This window comes from Prionailurus bengalensis, chromosome A3 (genome assembly GCF_016509475.1).
Source record: "Prionailurus bengalensis isolate Pbe53 chromosome A3, Fcat_Pben_1.1_paternal_pri, whole genome shotgun sequence".
Classification (NCBI taxonomy): Eukaryota; Metazoa; Chordata; class Mammalia; order Carnivora; family Felidae; genus Prionailurus; species Prionailurus bengalensis.
This window is the reverse complement of record NC_057354.1, coordinates 37,222,008-37,245,914: the sequence shown is the minus strand read 5'-3', so window position 1 is coordinate 37,245,914 and position 23,907 is coordinate 37,222,008.

Sequence of the window (23,907 nt, the reverse complement as noted above, 5' to 3'; positions counted from 1 at the left end):
CCTGCCAGGGAACTTGCTTGCACCCTGGAAACACTGAAAGCTGTGCTTCTGCAAATCCATCCCTCCGGCAGTGGGTCTGACTCCCTCCCGCTGCGGCAGGGCCCCTCCCGAAGGGGATCACTGAAAGATAAGCGAGCTGAGCCTGCCCCTCACGCCCCCGTGCACACTGCCTATCCACCCCAGCTAATACCCCAGATCCCCAGCACCACAAGCCTAGCAGTGTGCAAGTAGCCCAGACGGGCCACCCCACCCCACAGTGAATCCTGCCCCTAGGAGAGGGGAAGAGAAGGTACACACCAGTCTGACTGTGGCCCCAGCGGTGGGCTGCGGGCAGACGTCAGGTCTGGCTGCGGCTCCACCCACCAACTCCAGTTATACACCACAGCACAGGGGAAGTGCCCTGCAGGTACGCACCACTCCAGGGACTATCCAAAATGACCAAAGGGAAGAATTCCCCTCAAAAGGATCTCCAAGAAATAACAACAGCTAACAAACTGATCAAAAAGGATTTAAACAATATAACAGAAAGTGAATTTAGAATAATAGTCATAAAATTAATCGCTGGGCTTGAAAACAGTATAGAGGACAGCAGAGAATCTATTGCTACAGAGATCAAGGGAATAAGGAATAGTCAGGAGGAGCTAAAAAAAAATTCTGTAAATGAGCTGCAAAATAAAATGGAAATGACCATGGCTCAGATTGAAGAGGCAGAAGAGAGAATAGGTGAACTAGAAGATAAAATTATGGAAAAAGAGGAAGCTGAGAAAAAGAGAGATAAAAAAATCCAGGAGAAAGAAGGGAAAATTAAAGAACTAAGTGATGCACTAAAGAGAAATAATCTACGCATAATTGGTATTCCAGAGGAGGAAGAGAGAGGGAAAGGTGCTGATGGTGTACTTGAAGAAATCACAGCTGAGAACTTCCCTGAACTGGGGAAGGAAAAAGGCATTGAAATCCAAGGGGCACAGAGAACTCCCTTCAGACGTAACTTGAATCGATCTTCTGCATGACATATCATAGGTAAACTGGCAAAATAAAAGGATAAAGAGAAAATTCTGAAAGCAGCGAGGGATAAATGTGCCCTAACATATAAAAGGAGACCTATAAGAATCGTGACTGATCTCTCTACTGAAACTTGGCAGGCCAGAAAGGATTGGCAGGATATCTTCAATGTGATGAACAGAAAAAATATGTGATGAACAGAAAAATAGAAAATCCTTTATCCAGCAAGCCTGTCATTTAGAATAGAAGGAGAGATAAAGGTCTTCCCAAACAAACAAAAACTGAAGGAATTCGTCACCACTAAACCAGCCCTACAAGAGATCCTAAGGGGGATCCCGTGAGACAAAGTACCAGAGACATTGCTACAAGCATGAAACCTACAGACATCACAATGACTCTAAACCCGTATCTTTCTATAATAACACTGAATGTAAATGGACTAAATGTGCCAACCAAAAGACATAGGGTATCAGAATGGATAAAAAAAAAAACAAGACCCATCTATTTGCTGTCTACAAGAGACTCATTTTAGACCTGAGGACACCTTCAGATTGAGAGTGAGGGGATGGAGAACTATTTATCATGCGACTGGAAGTCAAAAGAAAGCTGGAGTAGCCATACTTATATCAGACAAACTAGACTTTAAATTAAAGGCTGTAACAAGAGATGAAGAAGGGCATTATATAATAGTTACAGGGTCTATCGATCAGGAAGAGCTAAGAATGATAAATGTCTATGCGCCAAATACGGGAGCCCCCAAATATATAAAACTACTCACAAACATAAGCAACCTTATTGATAAGAATGTAGTAATTACAGGGACTATAACACTCCACTTACAGAAATGGATAGAGCATCTAGACACACGGTCAATAAAGAAACAAGGGCCCTGAATGAGACATTGGATCAGATGGACTAGACAGATATACTTAGAACTCTGCATCCCAAAGCAACAGAATATACTTTCCTCTCGAGTGCACATGGAACATTCTCCAAGATAGATCACATACTGGATCACAAAACAGCCCTTCATAAGTATACAAGAACTGAGATCATACCATGCATACTTTCAGACCACAATGCTATGAAGCTTGAAATCAACCACAGGAAAAAGTCTGGAAAACCTCCAAAAGCATGGAGGTTAAAGAACACCCTACTAAAGAATGAGTGGGTCAACCAGGCAATTAGAGAAGAAATTGAAAAATATATGGAAACAAACGAAAATGAAAATACAACAATCCAAATGCTTTGGGATGCAGCGAAGGCAGTCCTGAGAGGAAAATACATTGCAATCCAGGCCTATCTCAAGAAACAAGAAAAATCCCAAATACAAAATCTAACAGTACACCTAAAGGAACTAGAAGCAGAACAGCAAAGACAGCCTAAACCCAGCAGAAGAAGAGAAATAATGAAGATCAGAGCAGAAATAAACAATATAGAATCTAAAAAAACTGTAGAGCAGAACAATGAAACCAAGAGTTGGTTTTTTGAAAAAATAAACAAAATTGACAAACCTCTAGCCAGGCTTCGCAAAAAGAAAAGGGAGGTGACCCAAATAGGTAAAATAATGAATAAAAATGGAACTATTACAACCAATCCCTCAGAGACACAAGCAATTATCAGGGAATACTATGAAAAATTATATGCCAACAAACTGGACAACCTGGAAGAAATGGACAAATTCCTAAACACCCACACACTTCCAAAACTCAATCAGGAGGAAACAGAAAGCTTGAACAGACCTATAACCAGCAACAAAATTGAATCAGTTATCAAAAATCTCCCAACAAATAAGAGTCCAGGACCAGATGGCTTCCCAGGGGAGTTCTACCAGACGTTTAAAGCAGAGATAATACCTATCCTTCTCAAGCTATTCCAAAAAAATAGAAAGGGAAGGAAAAGTTCCAGATTCATTCTACGAAGCCAGTATTACTTTGATTCCTAAACCAGACAGAGACCCAGTAAAAAAAGAGAACTACAGGCCAATATCCTTCATGAATATGGATGCAAAAATTTTCAATAAGATACTAGCAAATCGAATTCAACAGCATATAAAAAGAATTATTCACCATGATCAAGTGGGATTCATTCCTGGGATGTAGGGCTGGTTCAACATTTGCAAATCAATCAACGTGATACATCACATTAATAAAAGATAAGAACCATATGATCCTGTCAATGGATGCAGAAAAGGCATTTGACAAAATTCAGCACCCTTTCTTAATAAAAACCCTTCAGAAAGCCGGGATAGAAGGAACATACTTAAACATCATAAAAGCCATTTATGAAAAGCCCACAGCTAACATCATCCTCAATGGGGAAAAACTGAGAGATTTTTCCCTGAGATCAGGAACACGACAGGGATGTCCAGTCTCACCGCTGTTGTTTAACATAGTGTTGGAAGTTCTAGCATCAGCAATCAGACAACAAAAGGAAATCAAAGGCATCAAAATTGGCAAAGATGAAGTCGAGCTTTCACTTTTTGCAGATGACATTATATTACACATGGAAAATCCAGTAGACTCCACCAAAAGTCTGCTAGAACTGATACATGAACTTAGCAAAGTTGCAGGATACAAAACCAATGTACAGAAATCAGTTGCATTCTTATACACTAATAACGAAGCAACAGAAAGACAAATAAAGAAACTGATCCCATTCACAATTGCCCCAAGAAGCATAAAATACCTAGGGATAAATCTAACAAAAGATGTAAACGATCTGTATGCTGAAAACTATAGAAAGCTTATGAAGGAAATTGAAGAAGATATAAAGCAATGGAAAACATTCCCTGCTCATGGATTGGAAGAATAAATATTGTCAAAATGTCAATACTACCCAAAGCTATCTACACATTCAATGCAATCCCAATCAAAATTGTACCAGCATTCTTCTTGAAGCTAGAACAAGCAATCCTAAAATTCATATGGAACCACAAAAGGCCCCGAATAGCCAATGTAATTTTGTAGAAGAAGACCTAAGCGGGAGGCATCACAATCCCAGACTCTAGCCTCTACTACAAAGCTGTAATCATCAAAACAGCATGGTATTGGCACTAAAACAGACACATACACCAATGGAATAGAATAGAAACTCCAGAACTAGACCCACAAACGTATGGCCAACTAATCTTTGACAAAGCAGGAAAGAACATCCAATGGAAAAAGGACAGTCTCTTTAACAAATGGTGCTGGGAGAACTGGACAGCAACATGCAGAAGATTGAAACTAGACCACTTTCTCACACCATTCACAAAAATAAACTCAAAATGGATAAAGGACCTGAATGTGAGACAGGAAACCATCAAAACCCTAGAGGAGAAAGCAGGAAAAGACCTCTCTGACCTCAGTCGTAGCAATTTCTTACTTGACACATCCCCAAAGGCAAGGGAATTAAAAGCAAAAATGAACTACTGGGACCTCATGAAGATAAAAAGCTTCTGCACAGCAAAGGAAACAACCAACAAAACTAAAAGGCAACCAATGGAAAGGGAAACGATATTTGCAAATGACATATCGGACAAAGGGCTAGTATCCAAAATCCATAAAGAACTCGCCAAACTCCACACCCGAAAAACAAATAATCCAGTGAAGAAATGGACAGAAAACATGAATAGACACTTCTCTAAAGAAGACATCCAGATGGCCAACAGGCACATGAAAAGATGCTCAATGTCACTCCTCATCAGGGAAATACAAATCAAAACCACTCTCAGATATCACCTCAGGCCAGAGTGGCCAAAATGAACAAATCAGGAGACTATAGATGCTGGAGAGGATGTGGAGAAACGGGAACCCTCTTGCACTGTTGGTGGGAATGCAAATTGGTGCAGCCACTCTGGAAAACAGTGTGGAGGTTCCTCAAAAAATTAAAAATAGGGGCGCCTGGGTGGCGCAGTCGGTTAAGCGTCCCGACTTCAGCCAGGTCACGATCTCGCGGTCCGGGAGTTCGAGCCCCGCGTCGGGCTCTGGGCTGATGGCTCAGAGCCTGGAGCCTGTTTCCGATTCTGTGTCTCCCTCTGTCTCTGCCCCTCCCCGTTCATGCTGTGTCTCTCTCTGTCCCAAGAATAAATAAACGTTGAAAAAAATTTTAAAAAAAATTAAAAAAAATCTACCCTATGACCCAGCAATAGCACTGCTAGGAATTTACCCAAGGGATACAGGAGTGCTGATGCATAGGGGCACTTGTACCCCAATGTTTATAGCAGCACTCTCAACAATAGCCAAATTATGGAACGAGCCTAAATGTGCATCAACTGATGAATGGATAAAGAAATTGTGGTTTATATACACAATGGAGTACTATGTGGCAATGAGAAAGAATGAACTATGGCCCTTTGTAGCAACATGGATGTAACTGGAGAGTGTTATGCTAAGTGAAATAAGCCATACAGAGAAAGACAGATACCATATGTTTTCACTCTTAGGTGGATTCTGAGAAACTTAACAGAAACCCATGGGGGAGGGGAAGGAAAAAAAAAAGAGGTTAGAATGGGAGATAGCCAAAGCATAAGATACTCTTAACAACAGAGAACAAACTGAGGGTTGATGGGGGGTGGGAGGGAGGGGAGGGTGGGTGATAGGTATAGAGGAGGGCACCTTTTGGGATGAGCACTGGGTGTTGTATGGAAACCAATTTGACAATAAATTTCATATATTGAAAAAAAAGTAGACCTACCCTATGACCCAGCAATAGCACTGCTAGTAATTTACCCAAGGGATACAGGAGTGCTGATGCATAGGGGCACTTGTACCCCAATATTTATAGCAGCACTCTCAACAATAGCCAAATTGTGGAAAAAGCCTAAATACCCATCAACTGACGAATGGATAAAGAAGATGTGGTTTATATATACAATGGAATACTACTTGGCAATGAGAAAGAATGAAATCTGGCCATTTTGTAGTAACATGAATGGAACTGGAGGGTATTATGCTAAATGACATAAGTCAGGCAAAGACAGATTCCATATGTTTTCCCTCATATGTGGATCCTGAGAAACGTAACAGAAGACCATGGGGGAGGGGAAGGGGGAAAAACGTTACAGAGAGGGAGGGAGGCAAACCATAAAGACTCTTAAATACTGAGAACAAACTGAGGGTTAATGGGGTGGGGGAGAAGGGGAAGTGGGTGATGGGCATTCAGGGGGGCACCTGTTGTGATGAGCACTGAGTGTTGTATGAAAACCAATTTGACAATAAATTATATTTAATAAAATAAAATAAAACTAGAAAAACATGAAAAAAAAAAAGAATAAACCACTCTTCCCAATTCATAGAAGAGGCAGCCGGAGAAACCAGCAATAATATGGAAGATTGGCACAGAGTATTGGCACACACTTGACCTCATAAATACAGGACATGTAGTCAAAAACTGAAGAATACCCCTTACTTCCTAGCATATGGAACATTTACACAAAGTGATTATATCCTGAGGCATAAAACTAATCTGAACAAATTTTAAAGCATATAAATTCAAGAATGTTCTTTAGCAAGAGTAGATTTAAGGAAGAAATCAATAACAATAAAAATAGAAAAGAATTTAGTATACATGTGGATAAAAAAAACCTTACACCACTTTTTTCTTTTTTTGTAGTTTTTATTTTAACTCCAGTTAGTTAACATCTAGTGTTATATTAGTTTCGTGTGTGCAATATAGTAATTCAACAGTTCCATACATCACCCTGTGCTCATCATGATAAGTGCACTCCTTGATCTCCATCACATATTTATTTAACCCATCCCACCACTCCCTCCCCTCTGGTAACCATCTGTTCTTTATAATAGTGTTTATTACTTTGTCTCATTTTTTCCCTTTGTTTCTTAAATTCCACGAGTGAAATTATGTGGTATTTGTCACTTAGCATTGTACTCTCTAGCTCCATCCATGTTGTTGCAAACGGCAAGATTTCATTCTTTTTTATGGCTAAATACTAGTCCATTATAAGTACATATGTGTGTGTGTGCGCACATGTATATATACATACCGTGTCGTCTTTATATATTCATCAGTTGATGGTTACTTGGACTGCTTCCATATCTTGGCTATAGTAAATAACACTGCTATAAACATAGGGGTACATGTATCCCTTTGAATTAATATTCTTGTATTCTTTGAGTAAATACCCAGTAGAGCAGTTTTTGGATTGTAAGGTCTATTTTTAGGAACTGTTTTTGAGGGACCTCCATACAGTTTTCCACAGTGGCTGCATCAGTTTGCATTCCAACCAAGAGTGCAGGAGTGTTCCTTTTACCCACCTCCTCTCCAACACCTGTTGTTTCTTGTCTACACCTTTATTTTCACTCACTTCTAACTAAAACTAGTAATTGCTCTTGGTTTTGGAGATAGGTGACAAGCAACAGGATTTGCAATCCCCATGACTGTCACACATAGAGATCTTAGGTGTTTCCTTGTCCTATTACTATTGTATATTACAGATATCTCAAATCTCTTTCACATTCATCATTTCTTTAAAATTATGAAATAAGTAGATTTGGTCCTTGATCCTTTAAGGTGTGAATAAAGAAGCACCTGTGTGACTTTATCTCAGATGTGTTAATTTTTATGTATTTAGGTAACTTTAACTGGTTTCCTTTATTCTTATCTATTTTACTTTACACACTGAAAACATTATTCTGAAAAAAGTTTCTATCAGTGGGATCCATGGATTATAGAAGATCAAGGACTTCTTTATGTGAAAGAGTATTTATACTTTTTCTTGTGGGGTTTGCTCCTCTCCTGCTGCCTCCCCTTCCTATAGTCTTATACTGCAGTGTTCTTCAGTACTCTCTGAGCCTCTCTTCTTAAGAAAAACAGGCATAAGGAAAATGGAGAGAGAAAAAAGAGGGACTCTCCTCAGCGTTCTCTAATTCACTAGAAGGTAGGAGGATTTTCAGAAAAGGGGTATATGGGGATACCAAGGGAAAATGGCAATTGAACAAAGGATCGTGTGTGTGTGTGTGTGTGTGTGTGTGTGTGTGTGTGTGTATGAGAGAGAGAGAGAGAGAGAGAGAAAGAGAGAGCGAGAGAGGGAGGGAGGGAGAGAGAAACTCTGAAATAAACAATATAATTTCTCCTCTGGAATATTTCCCATCATTGATAACACTACCACAGCATCAGAGTATGCTGGGTGTGCCTGCATTTTCTCAGGAACCTGGCAATAACCTGATTCTGTAGCAAGCCAATATTGCAAGAGAGGTCAAGCAGCCTGAACTGTTATGGAAATAGAGGAAGGATCTGGCTTTGGTCCTGTTGTTTAATCTGAATTTTGAGCTTAAATGACCTCTGCCTCCAAAAGTCAGGACACTTCCAGCTAACATGTCATCCAAGTGTAAATACAGAGAAGAAAGCTACCTACTAGAATAGTATAAAGGGTAGAATGTATAAACTAACCATGGCATAGTCACATAGTGGAATGTTCTATACAATGAGAACAAGCTTACTGCAGCTCCACACAGTATAGATAACTCTCAAAACACAGTGTTGGGGGAAACAGCCCAGACAAAAAAACACAGACTGTAGGATTCCATGTATTAAAGTCCTAAAACAGACGTACTAGTCATTGGTAATAACATTCAAGATAGGGTTTACCTTTGGAGCCAGCGCAAGGGTACTTCTGGGAACAGGTAGTATCTGGCAATTGGCTGCACAGGGGTGTTGAGAATGCAAAAATCCACTAAATTTTATCCTTATATACTCTCTTCATTATTTAATCTTTAAAAACTGACATGAAAAATGACTTCCTCATTAATGAAGTTCATGCTTCAAACTCCTGTTCCATTTTTCTGTCTCAGTTCCTTTATTTTTCACTGCTCTTTAGGTAAGGAGAGATAAGTCAACTTGGAGGGATAAATTCAGGGAGAAAAGTTCCTCTGAAAGAAAAGGTGGGAAGAAAGCAGTACTCAGCATGAGACAGAACGTCACTTGCATTAAATGGTTTCTAGCTTCTTTTAGTCAAAGTATAACTTGAAGCTATAATTGTTTAAAATGGTGTTATATCAGTGCATTAAAGAAATGGTGGTGTGTCATAAAGGGAAAAAAAGACAGAATTATTACCTTTAAGGAAAATAACACACAATTTAAACAGATATTTATCGAACCCTCAGTACCAGACATTGTTCTAGGCAGTTGGGATAAATTGAAGAACAACTCTAATAAAGATCCTGCCTACATAAAGTTTATACTTTAATGGGAGAAGGGTGTGGGTAGGAAGACAATAAAAAATAAATGTGTAAATTACGTTGTAGTTAAAACATAATCATAATTTTGGATATAATCCATAAACTTTGGAAAAAAATCGAGTAGGCAATAGTGATCAAGAGTGCTGAAGAACTGGTTATAAGTTTTTTTTTTTAATGTTTATTTTTGAGAGAGGGAGCACAATCGCATGCCAGTGGGGGAGGGGCAGAGAGAGAGAGAGAGAGAGAGAGAGAGAGAGAGACATCTGAAACAGGCTCTGTGCTGACAGCAGAGAGCCTGATGCAGGGCCTCAACTACAAGCTGTGAGATCCTGAACTGAGCCAAAATCAGACGCTTGCAGACTGAGCCAGCCAGGCACCCCAGAACTGGTATAAATTTTAAAAGGTGGTGAAAATCTTACATTTGAACAAAGACTTGAGGACAATAGTGAATGATTTGTATTCTTCCTCACATTTGATTATCATGAAAACAAAGTTATCTTCTGACCCTTGGGAATGCTTATTGCTCATCCAAACCCAGGATGATCAATGCACAAAACTGAGTCAGTCTTTTTTTTTTTTTTTAATTTTTTTTTCCAACGTTTTTTTAAATTTATTTTTGGGACAGAGAGAGACAGAGCATGAACGGGGGAGGGGCAGAGAGAGAGGGAGACACAGAATCGGAAACAGGCTCCAGGCTCCAAGCCATCAGCCCAGAGCCTGACGCGGGGCTCAAACTCACGGACCGTGAGATCGTGACCTGTCTGAAGTCGGAGGCTTAACCGACTGCGCCACCCAGGCACCCCACTGAGTCAGTCTTAAAGTATCACCCAAGCATATGTGAGCCAATCCCTGGAGTGTCCCCAGTAATGATAATAAAATTGGCCAAGATCTAGCTCCTTGTCATTTTATTTGCTCTGTTATAGTTTGTTTCCTATGCTAGTTTTATCGTTAACTGAGCCTGCTGAAATATTTTTCAGATATGACAAAGCAGAAAGAGAACTTGATTCTGAGTGTTTCTCAGTGTAGCTTTTGTTATTTATTAACAGGTTGCTTGATGTTGTCTTTTTTAAACATATTTTAAATAGACTTTAGTTTTAGAACAGTGTTAGGTTCACAGTGAAATTGGGCAGCAAGTATAAAATTTTCTATATACCATTTTCTATATACCATTCCCCTCTCCCCCCCCCCCCCGCCCCACTGGGCCTATACATCCACCATATAGTATCATACACAGTAGTTTCACTGCCCCAAAATCCTTTCTGCTATTTATCTCTCCCTCTCTCCATTTTAACACTTGGAAATCACTAATATTTTACTGTTTTCATGATTTTGCCTTTTTGAGAATGTCATATAGTTGGAATCATTCAGTACATAGCCTTTCAGATTTGGTTCTTTGACTTAAGAATGTATATATAAGCTTCCTCCATGTCTTTTCATGACTTGATAGCTTTTTTTTTAAGTGTTGAATAATATTCCCTTGTCTGGATATACCCTTGTTTACCCACCCACCTACTAAGGGCATCTTGGTTGCTTCCAAGTTTTGGCAATTATGAATAAAGCAGCTATAAATATCTGCACATTTTTGTGTGGTTGTAGGTTTTCAACACATTTGGGTAAATACCAAGACATGTAACTTCTGGTGAGAGTATGTATAGTTCTGTAAGAAACTTCCAAACTGTCTTCCAAAGTGGCTCTACTATCTTGCATTCCCACCAGCAATGAATGAGAGTTCCTATTCTACATCCTCACCAACATTTGGTGCTATCAGTGTCCCAGCTTTCAACCATTCTAATAGGTGTGTAGTGGAATCCCACTGTTGGTATTAGTTTGCATTTCCCTGATGACATTTGATGTGGAGCATCTTTTCATATGTTTATTTATCATCTGTATATTTTCTTTGCTAAGGGGTCTGCTGAGGTGTTTTGTCTGATTTTAAAATGAAGTTGTTAGTGTTCGTATTGTTGGGTTTTAAGAATTCTTTGTATATTTTGGATATTATTTATCAGATTTTTAAAAATGTTTATTTATTTTTGAGAGAGAGAGACAGAGTGCGAGCAGGGGAGGGTCAGAGAGAGAGGGAAACACAGAATCTGAAGTAGGCTTCAGGCTCCGAGTTGTGAGCACAGAGCCCGATGTGGGACTCGAACTCATGAACCGTGAGATCATGACCTGAGCTGAAGTCAGATGCTTAACTGACTGAGCCACCCAAGCGCCCCTATCAGATGTTTTTTATAAATAATTTTTCCTTGTCTGTGGCCTATATCTTCTCATTCTCTTGGCATTGTCTTTCACAGAGCAGAAGTTTTTAACTTTTTTTCCTGTGTGTCTTTTTTTTGTGTGTGTGTGTAAATACAATTTTTTGTCAAGTTCACTGACAGTGCATACAGTGTGCTTTTGGCTTCAGGAGTAGATTTCTATGATTCATCGCTTACATACAACACCCAGTGTTCATCCCAGCAAGTGCCCTCCTCCATGCCCATCACCCATTTTCCCCTCTCCTCCCACCTCCCCCATCAATCCTCAGTTTGTTCTTGGTATTTAAGAGTCTCTTATGATTTGCTGCCTTCTCTGTTTGAAGCTATTTTTTTTTTCCCTTTCCCTTACTCCATGGTCTTCTGTTTATCAGGGGCACCTGGCCGGCTCAGTTAGTAGAGCCATGTTACTTTTGATCTCAGGGTTGTGAGTTTGAGTGCCACATTGGGTGCAGAGCTCACTTACACACACACACACACACACACACCAAAACAAAACAAAAAAACCCCTCAAGCTTATAAATTATATATTTCATGGAACATGCCTTTGGTTTTGTATCTAAAAAGTCACCACCATACCCACAGTCATCTAGATTTTCTCTTATGTTCTAGGGGTTTTATAGTTTTACAATTTACATTTAGGTGTATGATCCATTTTGAGTTACTTTTTTCATGAAGGATGTAAAGTTTATGTCTAGATTCATTTTCTTTTTTTTTTTTTTTAATTTTTTTTTTCAACGTTTATTTATTTTTGGGACAGAGAAAGACAGAGCATGAATGGGGGAGGGGCAGAGACAGAGGGAGACACAGAATCGGAAACAGGCTCCAGGCTCTGAGCCATCAGCCCAGAGCCTGACGCGGGGCTCGAACTCCCGGACCGCGAGATCGTGACCTGGCTGAAGTCGGGCGCTTAACCGACTGCGCCACCCAGGCGCCCCTAGATTCATTTTCTTCTTTTGCATTGTGCGTGTCCAGTTTTTCAACATCATTTATTAGAAAGACTATTTTTTCTCTGTCGTATTACCTTCACTTCATTGTCAAAGATCAATAGACTATATTCATGTAGGTCTAAATCTAGGTTCTCTGTTCTGTTCAATTCATTTATTTCTCTATACTTTCACCAGTACCACACTGTCTTGATTACTGTAGCTATATTGTAAGTTTTGAAGAATATGGTTTCAGTCCTCTGAGTTTATTCTTCTATTTCAATATTGTGTTGTGTATTCTGAGTCTTTGGCTCTCTAAATTTAAACTTTAGAATCAGTTTGTTGATATCCAAAAAATAACTTGCTGAGATGTTGATTGGGATTTCATTGAATTTATAGATCAAGTTGGGAAGAACTTGACATCTTTACAATATTGAGACTTATTATTTATGAACATGGGATATCTCTTATTTAGTTTTTTAAAAATTTATTTCACCAGAATATTGTAAATTCCTTAAATATATCTTATATTTTGTCAGATTTAACCTATGTATTTCTTTTTAGGGGGTGGCTAATGTAAATGGTGTTGGTTTTTTAATTTCAAATTCACATGTTCATTGCTGGTATATAGGAAAGCATTTGAATTTTGCATGTTAACCTTGTATCCTGAAATCTTGCTATATCGCTAATTGCAGGAGGTTTTTTTTTTGACAGTTATTTCAGATTTTCTACACAGACAATCATGTCATCTGTGAAAACACCATTTTAATTTCTTTCTTCGCAGCCTATATACTCACTTGTTTTTACGTCATTCAAATATTGAGTAAGAGAGAGGGGTAGCTTCAAATAAATTTTTTAGACTTTTCTAAACTTTCAGAAATTATCTCAATCTTAATGTTTTAATACCTTCCTATAAAAATGTTGATTGACTGAATTTACCACTAATATTACAACTCATTGCTTTAAATTTGATTCAACTTTTCATTGCTTAGAAAAGGAAAGTATACATGCTTTGGAGTGTAATAAGATGTTAAATTAGAGGTTTCACCTAATGTTGCAGGTTATGTTAAACATCAGACTCCAGTGGAAGTGCCATACTGTGGGTAAAACTTTTATTTATATATTTTTTATTTAAAAAATTTTAAAAATATTTGTTTATTTTTGAGAGAGAGAGAGAGAGAAAGAGAGAGAGAGAGACAGACAGACAGACAGAACACGAGCAGGGAGGTGCAGAGAGAGAAGACACAGAATCCAAAGCAGAATTCAGGCGCTGAGGTATCTGCACAGAGCCTGACGTGAGACTCAAACTCAGGAGCTGTGAGACCATGACCTGAGCTGAAGTGGATGCTTAACCTTCTGAGCCACGCAGACGCCCCAGGGCAAAACTTTTAAAAGGAATGATTGAGAACCAAATAATGTCTTTTGAATCAGTCACAGAAATAAAAGACAAAGAGCCCAGTGTTTGGGATTAGTGATGTTTCTGTAGTGAGAAGTGCTGAATCCCCTAATCCTCAAATCAACTGAGAGTTGCTTCACCAGAAGCACTTGAAGAACATGGTAAGTTTTGATCCTTAGGTAAGAAAAACACAGTAACTGGAGTCTGAACTACACCTAAGTATTCTAAACCCAAGGGTCTTTGCTGTAATATCAACAAGGAGTGAGAGTTGAAGATCAAGTTTAGGAAATTACCGTACTCCCAGTGAAGGTGGGACAAAATGGGAAAAGGGTGCATATGTCTTCTGTGATCCATATGTGGGTTATACCAAAGGATATGAGTCTAAAGCTACTTTAATTCTGGCTCAAAGTGACTCTTTGTAGGCTGTTAGGAATCCAGTAGTGTCTGTGTTGAATGAGTACCCAGAGAATTGAGGACTCACAGTGGCTGAGGGCAGAGTGGCAGCTAGAAGAATAAAATGTATTCATCACAGGAGGTGAGTTAGTGAAGCACAGTAGGATAATCAGCAAAACCAATGAAAGAGTCCATCAAAATGTACTTTGAATCTCCACCAGACCCAAAGAATATGCATGTATGATAGTTATCAGTCAGGTAATAATTGTCTGCTCCCACTGTCTTGCTTCCTGCCTCCTTCTGGCTTATTCCAATAAGTGTTTGTGAAATGGCTAGTAAGGGAAAAGGGTAAAAGAGGAAGACACGATCAATCATAGTTTCTTTTCCAAAAGGAGGTGGCCAGCCTGTAGCAGCATAGGGAGGACGTGCACGTTGATTTTTAGTCTGGTTCAGAGTTTCAATTATTTTCTAGAGATAGACATTTTTAAGTACTCAATTGTGACTAAGTGGCTTGAATGACACATTACTTTGTATTAATCTCTTTCACCTGAAGGGAGAGGAGGTATCTGCCACTCAATCACCAGGCAGGTTTAAAAGGGACAATGGGAAAGGAAAATAAAGCTCCTCTGATGATCACATTCTATGAGTCATGCTTGTTTAACACGTTGACCCATGAGTAAGGCTTTCTGGGCCCTTATATGAAGACCAATGTATTGTAGTTATGGTAGCAAAAATAAAAGTGAGTTGTTTCTAACTCTATTCCTTGTTTCAGTATGCAAGGCCCATAACTCAACTCACAGCATTTTACCCTGTAATGTTGGCTAAGCTCTTCAGAACAACCTGAGCAAATGTTCACTAAACCAATCATAGATCTAGGATTTTCAGACTTTGGTTATTGTGCATAAGATTCAATAGCTGATCTTGTTAAACATGAAGATTTCTAGGCCCCACCCAGGAGATTCTGATTTATAAGATTTGGAGAAGGCCCTGTTAACTGCCACCCCAAGTCGTTATGATGTAGGTGGTATAGAACTTCTCTTTGGGAAACACTGTTGTAGGGCAGCACTTCTTAAAGTTTTATAGGCACATGAATCCACCTGGGAATTGTAGTAAAATGTATTCTGACTCATGGACTTGAAATGTGTGAGATCGTGTGTTTCATTCCTAGGTAATGCTTTTGTGCTGGTTTACCACAATTTTACTAACAATGGTCAGGGCATTGTTTCCCAGACTTGCCTTTTTAAGAATCACAGATAGTGCCTGTTCTTTTTGAAATACAGATTTCAGACTTTTACCTTGATCTGATTGACCCACAGTCTTTAGGTGAGGAATCTGGGAAGAGAGGAAGAATACCCTTAAATTGCAGCTGAAGTTGGGGAGCAACCCAGTGCCCTTAGACTATATCTAATAGGAGCTATCAAGGACCACCTAAGACAGAATGAACAAAGGAATTGTTCCTCTGTTCTTCCTGATCACTGGGCCCCAACAGGGAGAAAGAAGAAGAAAACTGCAAGGCCACTAGTTCTGTTCCATAGTCCATAGTCTGGACTATGGAAGACAACTGAGTGTCTCCCTGGGTGTCTTGTTAAACGAGCCTGGCCTCGAAAAGGCTCTCAACCCTAGACCAGTGTTTTTCGAATTTGACTGCACGTGAGATCCATCTGGAGACTTAAATATCAGTATTTAGTCCTCACTCTCTAGACATTGTAATTTAATTGGCTTAGATATTCAGGTTCTTATTTAACTGGCTTTTGTACTGGGATTCTTAAAAACTCCCCAGATAATTCCAGTGGGCAGTGAAAATCTAGAATCGGTGCTTTCGAAGATGTGGTCTGAAAGACTCCTGCATAAAGAAATCTTACCCGTTATTTTGTAACTGTGGCTAAAATCCTGTACTTCTAGTTATTTGAGGTCAATTTATTGTTTCCAAAAGTTTGCTGTCAAAACTCTATGGCCCAGAATTATTCTCATATGCACAATTTAGTGTCCATTATAATGCTGGCTGATGGGGCACCTGGATGCCTTATTTGGTTAAGCATCTGATTTCAGCTCAGGTCATGGTCCTGCAGTTCATGAGTTCAAGCCCTGCATTGGGCTTTGTGCTGAAAGCTCAGAGCCTGGAACCTGCTTCGGATTCTGTGTCTCCCTCTCTCTACCCCTCCCCTGCTCATGCGCGCGCGCGCGCGCTCTCTCTCTCTCTCTCTCTCTCTCTCTCTCTCAAAAAATGAATAAACATTAAAAAAGTTTTAAATGCTGGCAAGGGTTGGTCAAACAAGCCAACAGCCACTGGCAGAAAGCTTGATGCTGTTTTTTGCTCTTGTAACAGGTACTGAATTTGCTTGCATCTTACATTCCCTTACTACATCGTTTCTGTTCTTACAATGATCTGTAGGTAATATTTTATTTCTACAAGAAGATGAATACACTATTCCCCAAGATTGCTTATCTGATCTCTCTTTTGAGCTCTAGTCCTACAGAGCTAACCGACTAGTTCACACTGAGAATGTTAAATGCACTTAAAACTGAACATGACTGTAAATCAATCAGGAACTTTCTCACTTAGACCTCTTCCAATGTCAGGGTCCTCCTTCCAGGTTTGTAATCCAGAATCCTAGACTTACCCTTGAAGCCATTCCTTCTATTTGGTTCACTTCTACTTATCCTATAATTTTCAAATTAATCACTTTTTCAGGAAAGCCTCCTTACTCCTACATGATTTTCTAAATTACCACAGTTATCAGAGCACCAAGAATCACCAGTTTGGGTGTCACAACTTGTTGCCACTTGTAATTTATTTATGATCATTGGATTAATGTTTATGTCCTCCAGGAGACTACATGCTCCAGGACAAAAGGAGACATGTCTTTTCTGCTTCACATCAAATCTCCTGCCTAGCACAGTGGCTGGTACATATAGGTACAAAATGAAAAAGAGAAAAAGCTGAATGAATGAATCAATGCAGTGCAAGAGTTAATGTAATAGAAAAAAATACTATGGAAAGAGATCAGCTATTGTTTTAAAAGTTAGAGAGAGAGGGAGCCAAATCATAAGAGACTGTTAAAAATTGAGAATAAACTGAGGATTGATGGGGGTGGGAGGGAGGGGAAAGTGGGTGATGGGCATTGAGGAGGGCACCTGTTGGGATGAGCACTGGGTATTGTATGGAAACCAGTTTGACAAATTTCATGAAAAAAACCATTTTTAAACAAAGGGATTCTTTTTCTAAGTGAAATCTTATGTGGAGCCTGCCTGACCACATTAGTCTGATAATGCAGAGCTGGGTTCTGATTAAACCAAGAGTGAAGGCCCTAGAGCCTGGCCCAAGGCTTCCTAGACCCTTTACCAGCCCCTGGTGTACACTAGGCCCCTCCTCTCAAAAACCTTGGGCTCTATAGGTCACTGTTTGCCAAACACTGGTTTGGTGTAGACTGTGCATTTAACCATGGAAGAAGCTGAGTGTGAGTGGTTGGGGGATTTTCTCATGTAACTGGCTAGCTTTGAACCCAGCTTTGCTCCCTCAGATTGCTCTGTGGATCACAGGGCATATATTTCATGCTGATGTCTACCATACATATTCTATGCTCTATGTCTCAGAAAACGTCTTTGACTTCTTGAACATCTTTTTATATACACTATTTCCTCAGAATGAACTTTTGCTGTTCTTTTGGTGCCCCCTGCATCTTAACTTGGCAATTTTCAATTTATCTTTTAAGACCCCATTAAGCACTATCCTTTCCCATCTTCTCCAAACCCCTGGATGGACTTTAGTTCTCTCATGGCTCTTGCAGCATGTTGTTCAAACCTCTATGTGATGGACAGAATTCTAAAGTGGGCTCCCAAGAGCCCATCCTCTTGGTGTGCACATCCTGTATAATCTTCAAGACTACAACTTTGATGGTCTTCACTCCTATGGTTAGGTTATGGCAAAGTTAACTATATAAGAAAGGGACATTAATGATGACAGGGCAGCAGGGTGGGAGGCGGCTGACCTTTCACAGGAGTCTTTTAAATCTGGATCTAGAAGTTGGAGAAAGACAGGTGACAAGTACCCTCAAGTGGCATTTAAGAACTGAGATTAACCCCAGTCCACAGCCATCAAGGAAATGTGACCGCAAGGAACTGAATCCTGCCGACACCCTTAGAGCTTGGAAGAGAAACTTGGTCTCCAGATGTGAACACAGCCCAGTTGACATCTGATGGCTGAGGCCCTGAACAGAGAAGCCAGCCAGGCTCACTGGGACTTGTGACTTTCAGAACTTTGAGATGGTAAATGGGAGTTCCTTTAAGCCACTGCTTATAGGTGATTTGTTAAGACAGCAATAGAAAACTAACACACTCTCTAATCCCTCTCAATTTGTTCTGCTATTGGTTATTTCATCTCTACCTCTCCCAACAGATTGGAGTCCCTTCAAAACTTACTATTTTAGTCTTCATATCCTAGTGAATACTGAACTGTTCCTTGCTACTCAAAGTATTATTCCGTCAGAAGCATCTTAATAATCTGGGGACTTGTTGGAAATACAGAATCTCAACTCCACTGAAAATTTAACCAGAAAGGCCCATTGGGGATCCTGAATTTGTGTTTTATCAAGTCTTCTGATTTTATATACACTATGGATTGAGAAGCTCTGCTTTGGGGCAATATTGATGGTTGGAAATCTGTGTATGGAGGAGGTGAGTTTGGGGTTAGTCACAGGCAGGAGAGAGAGAGAGAGAGAATATATATATGAGAGAACAAAAGTGTGACCTTGGAATCCTTTCTATACTTTCCATTATAATTTCTAAACCCTGTTCTGAAAGGGAGGTTGATGTTACTACTCAAGGGAACAAGGTTCCTGTGTTGCAGCAGCTCAACGTATAGACAGTGAATGTTTGAAATAAGACAATATAGTAATTAGAGAGTTGATGCACTTCTTTTGTGAAAAGTAGAGATCACAATTATGAAAGTTTAACAAAATGAATCATTTAAGTGTGATCAGGTAGAATAGAGAAGAGTTTTTTTTCAAGCGTAAATAAGTTTTTATTTGAATGGGTAGAACTTTGTTCTGGGATTGGAGGAGTTAAGAAAATTCAGACTTTTTTAACCAGTCACTTTCCAAGCCCCTTGAGTGGAACTGTATTGTAGGAACTACAGGAAGGCTAAGAAAAGACACAGACAATTAAGCATGATAACAACATTGCAAATATTTCAGTGTATATAAGTTTTTTTTTGTTTTTTTTTTTGCTTTTTTTTTTAAATCTGCCACATCCATTGTTTATGTATTGTCCATCCCTGCTTTGTGCTCCAAGGGCAGTGTTGAATGGTTGTGCAGAGACCATTAATGCCCACAAAGCTGAAACTGTTTACAGTTTGGCCCTTACAGAAAACAAAACAAAGCAAAACAAAAACAACAAAAAAGTGTTGAACTCTGTGCTAGATTATCTTAAAAAAATATTTATGTATTTATTTTGAGAGAGAGAGAGAGAGAGAGAGAGAGCGAGCATGACCTGGGAAGGGGCAGAGAAGAAGAGAGAGAGAATCCTAAGCAGGCTCCGAGCTGTCAACGCAGAGCCTGACATGGGGCCGCACTCACAAACCATGAGATCATGACAGGAGTGGATACCGAGTCAGACACTTCACTGACTGAGCCACCCTAGTGCCCCTGTGCTAGATTGTCTTAAAGCAGTGCTCGCACTACTACAGGAGATTGCTACAGGATATAACCGGAGGTGGTAGCTCATGTTCGTCCACAGCGATCCCTCAGAAAACCGAGGTTTTATTTGCTCACTTCAGTCTTGTACCTGAGGAGAACAGGGTGGCTCCCAGCAAGCCTGTTAGGCTATTTCCACGGTGGTGGGTGGGCTTTAAAATTAAAGCCTCTTAAAGGAGATGTTTTTAGTTTGAAGATGAAGGTTTAGTTTCACCTCATGCAATATATTGAAGAAGATTCTTTTCCAAGTGTGCTTCTTGCTATTAAGGAGACATTATTTAAGCATATCATTATTATATATGCTCTAGTACCTTTTTTGTCAAATGTGTTAAGAAATAATTGAATACAGTAAATTGTACCTATTCAGATGATACTATCCGATAGGTTTTGACAAATGTATAAACTCTATAGTTTCCACAATCAAGATTTAGAATACTTCCATTATATCCTAAAGTTTCCTTTGCTCTTTTGCAATGCCTCACTTCCTCTATCTAGTTCTGGCCCCAGGAGACCACTGATCTTTTCTTTCTGTCACTATAGTTTGTGTTTTCTAGAATTTCATGTAATTAGACACAGATAACATGTACATTTTTTATGTGTCTAACTTCTTTCATATAGTATATTTTTAAGGTATATTTTCTTTTTTAAGAAAATTTTTTAATGTTTATTTTTGAGAAAGAGAGATTAATAGACAGAACATGGGCAGGGGACAGGCAGGGAGAGAGGGAGACACAGAATCTGAAGAAGGCCCCAGGCCCTGAGCTGTCAGCACAGAGCCTGACACAGGGCTCAAACTCACAAACTGTGAGATCATGACCTGAACTGAAGTTGAATGCTTAACCAACTGAGCCACCCAGGTGCCCCTAAGGTATATTTTCATACAGTATATTTCATACAGTGTGTGTATGTGTGTGTGTGTGTGTGTGTGTGTGTGTGTGTATACATACATTTATTTCATACAGCGCTCATATATTCCAACTAAACATCTACTGGCCAAAAGAAGTTAGTGAAGACCATTAAAAATGGAAGTTGTGGTGCCTGGGTGGCTCAGTCAGTTGAGCATCTGACTTCAGCTCGGGTCATGATCTCTCAGTTCCTGTGTTTGAGCCCTGTGTTGGGCTCTGTGCTGACAGCTCGGAGCCTGGAGCCTGGTTCGGATTCTGTGTCTCCCTCTCTCTGCCCCTTCCCCGCTCATGCTCTGTCTCTCAAAGATGAATAAACATTAAAATAAATAAGTAAGTAAATAAAAATGGAAGCCACTCTAATCAAAAGTTACAGATTTTTTTAAATAAACTTCTTATTCATAAAATGAGGTTGCTGTTAAGCAAATTTACCGATTATATATAATAAACATCTCCTAATGATAATTACTGTTAATAGTTAGATGGACAGTTAAAAGACTCCCTTCAGAGAACCTAAGTTTCAGAGAATTTTGAGTATTGAATTGATTTTGCAGAGGCATCACACTCAAATGTGTTAGGGGAAAGTAGCAGACAAAAAGGAATGAGAGTGAAAATGCAAAATTTGCAAGAGAGAGGAAGAATACACAGCTTGTAGAGAGAGGAAAACTGCACTATTTTATATAAGCTCAGGGTTGAAAAGTTAATAAAGATATTAAGCTGTATTCTGATGCCTATAATTATTTTTTCTGGCAGACATAGAGGAGGACCCCTCTTACCATTCTGGGTTCATTTCTAAATAATAGAAATAAACACCTTATTTCTAAATAAACAGTGAACATTTTTCACTAATTAGAATTCACTGTTTAGTTCCTTTGATAAGCACACAGAGGGATTTTCCATTTCAGAGAGAAACACACTTTTCTTGCACTCCATTTTGTTTGTGTATTCTTATTTTATTTTGCTGAGGAAATATGCCCCTCTATAATAAGATAGTGAGTTGTGGTCATTGGTTAAAGAAAGTTAGATTTTTAATAAAATGGTAGATGTTTTTTTTTTAATTTTTTTTCAATGTTTATTTATTTTTGGGACAGAGAGAGACAGAGCATGAACGGGGGAGGGGCAGAGAGAGAGGGAGACACAGAATCGGAAACTGGCTCCAGGCTCTGAGCCATCAGCCCAGAGCCCGACGCGGGGCTCGAACTCCCGGACCGCGAGATCGTGACCTGGCTGAAGTCGGGACGCTTAACCGACTGCGCCACCCAGGCGCCCCAAAATGGTAGATGTTAATACGTTACTGCACACACACACTGATCCCTTTCTAAGGAATGTTACCAGTCATCTCCCATGTAATCTCTAATAAAATCTGTTTTCAAAAGCTTCCCTCTGTTCTAGTATCATGAGGTCAGTTCTTCTTCCCCTGAGGACTACATGGTCTCATTTCTGTTAGCCAGGCGTCACCAAGCCCCTGTTTCCTTGCTGACCACAGACCGACACTGGGAGAGGGCTTTGGGTACACTTGGGTAAAAAAAAAAAAATGAAATTTTGGTGTTTGGAAGGATGGAGTTTGTGTGTGATCATTAGCTTCCAAAGTGCTGCTGGTTGCCTTCTCTCTTCAGTTCATCCTGCAGTGCACTCCTCATATCGACAGAGTCTCACTTTAAAAGCCTGTATTCTGTTTTTTACCCCACATCATTTAGTTATCAGGATTGCCTGGCCGAATTCTTAAAAACTAGAATTTGCAGTCCCTAAATGTCATTTTTCATTCAGACTTATATGTACATTTTTTCCTTATTTTGCTATAAGTGAAATTGGAATATATCTTAAAGTAGATAAGATCTTTTCATTCATTCATTTATTTATTGACCAGCCAGCAGGTACATATAGTAACTGCCTGCAAATATTTAAAATAGGTCCTGTCATCTTCATATAGCTTGAGTTATGTTCTTTGTCAGATTACACATTTGAGTTTTAAAGTATCTTTAAAATATCTTCAAAAAGATTAAAACATGATTCGGCATTGAAAAACGTTATTAAATACACAGAAAGGCATGGAAATAGAGCAGCAAGATTTAAACTCGATGGTAAATATTCATTGTTGGAGGAATTACCATAGTATCTTATGTTTTTGGAAGGCAATAACCGAGTTCACCACAGAACTCAAAAAAGTAAGAATGTGAGGTTCACAAAGGTGAGTTATATTTTATCACTGCAAAAAGATTGTCTGTTGCATGCCAAGTAAGAAAGCACCAACACTAGAGTACCAGCTACTTGGAAGAAAATCCCAGAGAAGATAATGGAGCAGTCACTTAAGAAAGACACATCCTCAACACTTTTGATGGCCCAAAGGACCATATTGCTTGGGAAAATATGGAAATAGTCTGCTGTGATCATCATCCCACTCTGACTGTAAAGATGTCTCAGGAACGTCTTTAAAAATGTCTCAGGAAGTCTTAAAACATGTGTTAAAATTGATTTTGCTTATATCTTTATTTTCACATATATGTGTGTGTGTGTATGTGTGTGTGTGTGTGTGTATATATATATATGTGTGTGTGTGTGTGTGTGTGTATACACATATGTATATAATAAGTCTCAAAAAGACTTTCAGAGTGCCTTGGCAGCTCAATTGGTTAGGCATCCAAATCTTCATTTCAGCTCAGGTCTTGATCTTAGGGTTGTGTGTTCAAGCCCTGCATTGGGCTCCATACTGGGCACACAGCCTACTTAAAAAAAAAAAAAAAAAAAAAAAAAAAAAAAAAAAAAAAAAAGATCTTCAGCAAGTATAAAATATTTCTTATTAAAAATACGAAATCACTGTTTTATAGATTATTAGCAGTTTTTCCTTAGTGGCATGTAAAATAATAGTATATTTTATAATTTAAGGCAGTTTAGATACTGTGAAATATGGTAATGAAATTACAACTGCACGAGAAGGAAAATGTATCTTTGAGGGAGCACTGAGTAAATAGCTAACTGGTGGCATATCTCTCAATTAAAATGACAGAGTGCTCTTTCTCGTTCTTTAGTTTGGGACATTGCCAGGGTGGGAGGTGGGAGATGGGAGATGAGAAAGGCATGGAAAGCAAGAGGATGTACAAGAGACCTTCTTAGATTGATAGTCTCCGTACCTTCTGTTAATTATGGTTTACTTGAATTACTTCATTCC